Here is a 6,000-nt window from a genome sequence, read left to right as displayed (position 1 = left end):
GTGTAATGGAGAATGAATCAGGTAAAGGAGATTAAGGAATACCACAAGGGCTTTTGTCCTATTGACTTCCTTCTCTTTTCCCTCTGATAATATTAATTATAAACCAAAACCAAACCCAGTGCCTTTGAGTCAATTCTGACTCATAGCGACCCTATAGGACAGAGTAGAACTGCCGCATAGAGTTTCCAAGGAGCGCCTGGCAGATTTGAACTGCCGACCCTTTGGTTCACAGCCATAGCACTTAACCACTATGCCACCAGGGTTTCCTTATATTAAGTATAGTTTTTTAAAAAAAGTTATCTTCTGTTTCTTGTATTGACTCTGTTTTTTATAATATACTTTTTTTCTATTTGTTTTGGTTTATATCTTTCATTTACACTGTGTGCATGTATGTGCATGAACAAACCAAATAAAGAAACAAATACAGTGGTAAAGTCATTTATTGCATAAATGAAAATATCTGGTATACATTTAATGAAATACTACTATCTCCTACAAAAACATGTTTCATGATTCTAAGTAATTCTTTAAATCCTAGAGATTAAAAGGCTGCATTGTAAGTGCTAAAGGTAATCTGGTTACCTTTAATCAAAATCTGGTTACCTTTAATCAAAAAAGCATTTTGATATGATGAGAGTTGTTTCTTTACAATTAAAAAAAATTACAGAAATAAAAGTAGTTTGTTCTTTAAGTTATAGAGCAAGAATGTGGTTAAAACTAGTCTTAGAAGAATCTTAATTAAGCTGATTAATGCAACTATGAAAATCTTTTTTTTTTAATTTGAATTTTCTGATCATCTCAAGTAAGACCTTTCACAGCATACAGTCTGTACAAAGAATCTATACATCCGGTGATTTGGTCTCATTTATGTGCGGGATTCTTGGTCAGAATTGTGCCCTTTGTAATCAAGGCTAGGAAAAAGGAGTCATATTAAGTTTTATTGTGCATATGCACAAGCGTGTGCACGTACACATATATTTCGTGTCAGTTGCTAAATTTTCCTTAACATCTATGTTTTCCTATAGGTGACTTTGAAAGAAAAGAACCCATTTAGAATCTTTTAAATGGAGTTTTGGGAGGGAGAAGAGGTAAACGTACATTCAAAAAGTCACGTTGAATGAGAAGTCTCTTTTTCATTTTATAAAATTCTACTTTTTTGAATTTAACTTTTTGAATATCTGATACATTCACATATCCCCAAAGCAGATTCCGATTAAAGATGATGAGTAGAACACATACATTTGCAACACCCTCTGCCAACTCCTGAAGGAGCCCTGGTGGCACAGTGGTTAACTGCTCATCTGCTAACCGAAAGGTTGGTGGTTTGCACCGAACCAGTGGCTCCGAGGAACAGAGACCTGGTAGTCTGCTCCTGTAAAGATTGCAGCCTGGGAAACCCTATGGGACGGTTCTGCTCTGTCACATGGGGTCGCTGGGAGTTGGAATCGATGTAACGGCAGCTAACAACCACAGCAGAGAAGATGGTACGCAACTCTTGCTTGTTATCTAGCACTTACACCAATCAGTGATTCTTACTAACCCTATGTCAAAAAAAAAAAAATCCAAACTCTTTACCGTCAAGTCAGTTCCAACTCATGGCGGCCCTATAGGACAGTGGAGCTGCCCCATAGGATCTCCAAGGAGTGGCTGGTGGATTCGAACTTCCAGCCTTTTGGTTAGCAGCCAAACGCTTAACCACTGCAACACCAGAGCTTCCCCTCTATGTCAAGCATTCTCAACTTGGCATTGAGGGAAGCACTGGGCAGGAATTGATCTTACCTCCACACAGCTAGGTGGCTTTCTGGAGTCCTTGGGTAGTACAAAAGGAGCCCTGGCAGCACAGTAGTTAAGTGTTCAGCTACTAACTGAAACGTCAGAGGTTTAAACCCACCAGCTGTTCCATGGGAGAAAGATGGGGCAATCTGCTTGTGTAAAGATTTATAGCCTTGGAAACCCTATGGGGCAGTTCTGTTCTGTCCTGTAGGGTTGCTTTGAGTTGGAATCAACTCAACAGCAGTGGGTTTAGTTTTGGGTTTGGGTGGTGCAAATGGTTAAGCGCCCAACTGCTAACTGAAAGGTTAGTGGTTGAACACGCCTGGTGGCTCCTTGGGAGAAAAGACTCAGTGATCTGCTTCCATAAAGATTCCAGCCTAGGTAACACTATGGGATGGTTGTACCCTGTCATGTGGGGTTGCTATGAGTCGGAATCCGCTCTACAGCATCTAACTACCAACCACCACCACCCCTCCTGAAACCCAACTAAAATGACAGTAGAGGAATTGTCTTAGTTATCTAGTGCTGCTATAACAGAAATACAAGCGGATGGCTTTAACAAAGAGAAATTTATTCTCTCACAGTTTAGGAGGTTAGAAATCTGAATTCAGGGTGCCAGCTCTAGGGGAAGGTTTTCTCTCTCTCTCTCTCTCTCTGTTGGCTCTGGGGGTAAGTACTTGTCATCAATCGTCCCCTGGTTTAGGAGCTTCTCAGCACAGGGACCCCAGATCTGAAGGACTTGCTCTGCTTATGGTACTCGTTTCTTGGTGGTATGAGGTCCCTCGCTTCTCTGCTTAATTCTGTCTTTTATATTCTCAAAAAAGATTGACTCAAGATACAACCTAATCCTGTAGATTGTATCTTTCCTCATTAGCATAACTGCCTCTAATCCTGCCTCATTAACATCATAGAAGTTAGGATTTACAACACATAGGATAATCACATCAGATCACAAAATGGTGGACAACCCAGCCATATTTTGAGTGCCTTCCAACCTGAGGGGCTCACCTTCTGGCACTGTACCAGACATTGTTCCAATGTTATTCCTGAGGCTTTAACTGGCCTATTTTTCAGAAGTAGACCTCCAAGTCCTCCTTCTTCCTAGTTTGTCTTAGTCTGGAAGCTCTGCTGAAACCTGTCTTACCATGAGTGACCCTGCTGGTATTTGAAATACTGGTAGCATAGCTTCCAGCATCACAGTAGCATTCAAGCCACCACAGTATGACAACCTGACAGACGCATGGGGTGTTCATGTATGGGAAGATTTAATGTTAAGAACATAGCAGTTTACTTCACATTTATTCAGTTCTAAAGAAGAGCCCAATAGGTGTGTTTGTGTGAGTGTGCATGCTCTGTGTGTGTGTAACTTGACAAGGTAATTTTAAAATGAAGAGGAAGAATGGAAGACAATGCTAGAGCACACATTACACTCACTGGGAAAAGGAAGGGCTGTTCAACAAATACAGCTGGAAAGTTCTGTTACTCATATGAAATAAATTAAAATGGATTCCTACTTTGCACCATCTACAGTAGTCACTTCAGATGATTTAATGATCTAAATGTCCAGAGTAAAACTTTATATGTTTTAGAGCAAAATTTGTTTGCATGTATTTCTGATCTCGGGATGGAGAAGGATATCTTAATAAAATTATCAAGTATAAAATAATTTTATTACATTATGATTGAGATCTCCTGTTCATCAAAAGACATAGAACATGAAAAGGCAAGTTACAAACTTGGGTAAGATATATGCAACACAAATAACCGAGAAAGGATCAGTATCAAGAATTAAAAAAAAAAAAAACCTCCTACAGTGTTTTAAGAAAGACAGTCCAATGTGACAATAAAATACCACTTGTTATTTTCCTTTTTAAAAATAAATTATAGCCATCCTCATGAGTCTGAAGTGATATTTCATTTGTATATTTTCTTTGGAGAAATGTCTATTCTCGTCCTTTGCCCATTTTTAAATTGGATTGTTTGCCTTTTTGTAGTTGAGTTGTAAGAGTTCTTTAGCTATTCTAGATACTAAACCCTTGTTGGAGCCATAGTTGCTCACTGGTTAAGAGCTTGGCTGCTAACCAAAGTCGGCAGTTTGAATCCACCAGCTGCTCCTCGGAGACCCTGTGGGGCAGGTCTCCTCTGTCCTGTGGGGTCGCTGTAAGTTGGAATCGACTTGATGGCAACAGGTTTTAGGTTTTAAACCCTGTGAGTCCCTGGATGGCACAAATGGTTAAGTGCTTGGCTACCACCTAAAAGGCTGATAGTTCAAATCCCCCCAGAGGGGCCTTAGAAGAAAGGCCTGCCGGTCTGCTTCTGAAAGATCACAGCCGCTGTTACCCTACGGAGCACAGTTCTGCCCTGACACACATGCGGTCATCGTGAGTCGGAATCAACTTGATGGCAACTGGTTTGAGTTTTTTTAGTTCAAACTCTTACCAGATATATAATTTACAAATATTTTCTTCCATTCTGTCGATTGTCTTTTCACTTTCTTGGTGGTGCCCTTTGAAGTACAAATTTATAATTTTTTTTAAATAATTTTTATAGTGCTTTAAGTGAAAGTTTACAAATCAAGTCAGTCTCTCACGCAAAAACCCATATACACCTTGCTACACACTCCCAATTACTCTTCCCCTAATGAGACAGCCTGCTCTCTGCCTCCACTCTCTCTTTTCATGTCCATTTCACCAGCTTCTAACCCCCTCCACCCTCTCACCTCCCCTCCAGGACGGAGATGCCAACATAGTCTCAAGTGTCCACCTGATCCAAGAAGCTCACTCCTCACCAGCATCCCTCTCCAACCCATTGTCCAGTCCAATCCCTGCCTGAAGAGTTATCTTCAGGAATGGTTCCTGTCCTGGGCCAACAGAAGGTCTGGGGGCCATGACCACCGGGGTCCTTCCAGTCTCAGTCAGACCATTAAGTCTGGTCTTATGAGAATTTGGGGTCTGCATCTCACTGCTCTTATGCTCCCTCAGGGGTTCTCTGTTGTGTCCCCTGTCAGGTCAGTCATCGGTTGTAGCCAGGCACCATCTAGTTCTTCTGGTCTCAGGATGATGTAGTCTCTGGTTCATGTGGCCCTTTCTGTCTCTTGGGCTCGTAATCACCTTGTGTCCTTGGTGTTCTTCATTCTCCTTTGATCCAGGTGGGTTGAGACCAATTGATGCATCTTAGATGGCTGCTTGCTAGCGTTTAAGACCCCAGACGCCACTCTTCAAAGTGGGATGCAGAATGTTTTGTTAATAGATTTTATTATGCCAGTTGACTTAGATGTTCCCTGAAACCATGGTCCCCAGACCCCTGCCCCTGCTACGCTAACCTTCAAGGCATTCAGTTTATTCAGGAAGCTTCTTTGCTTTTGGTTTAGTCCAATTGTGCTGACCTCCCCTGTACTGTGTGCTGTCCTTCCCTTCACCTAAAGTAGTTCTTATCTACTATCTAATTAGTGGATACCCCTCTCCCACCCTCCCTCCCTTCCCCCTCTCATAAACACAAAAGAATGTTTTCTCAGTTTCAACTATTTCTCAAGTTCTTATCATAGTGGTCTTATACAATATTTGTCCTTTTGCAACTAATTTCACTCAGCATAATGCCTTCCAGGTTCCTCCATGTTATGAAATGTTTCACAGATTCCTCACTGTTCTTTATTGATGTGTAGTATTCCATTGTCAAATTTTTAATTTTGATGAAGCTTATGCTGTTTTAAATATCTTTGACTCAAAGCAATTATATATAAAGCAATCGGCAAGCTTACTCTTTTTTCCAACTTTTCTCCTTCTTTTATTCCCTTTTGATGAAAGTTTGAATTTCTGCATTTTCACAGCATATCATTTTTACATACTGTTCTTTATTCTTTCACACCTTTATTTTAGACCTAGTTCCACAGTTAAAAATGTTCAGTACGCAACATTAGTCATTTTGCTAGTTTCCCTAAGCGTTTCTCGGTTAAATAAACCTTTTCCCTTATAAACGCCTTAGAAAAACTCTTGGAAACAATATTCCTGGAATTCTTGCATGTTCAGAATGGCTTGCTCATAGTCTTCCTACCTGATGGACAAATTAGTTGGACAGAAAATCCTTAGTGCAAACTTTCCTTAACGTCTTTACACGTTGCCCTATTTTCTGGCATTGAGAGTTACTTTTGTACAAGCCTATTTTTCTTAGACCTTTTGTTTGTTCAAGAAGAAGTTGGCTTCCAGCCTTCTCTTTTTATTTTTAAAGTCC

This window comes from Elephas maximus, chromosome 25, assembly GCF_024166365.1.
Source record: "Elephas maximus indicus isolate mEleMax1 chromosome 25, mEleMax1 primary haplotype, whole genome shotgun sequence".
Lineage (NCBI taxonomy): Eukaryota > Metazoa > Chordata > Mammalia > Proboscidea > Elephantidae > Elephas > Elephas maximus.
The sequence above is the reverse complement of the archived record's forward strand: the minus strand, read 5'-3'. Positions refer to the sequence as shown.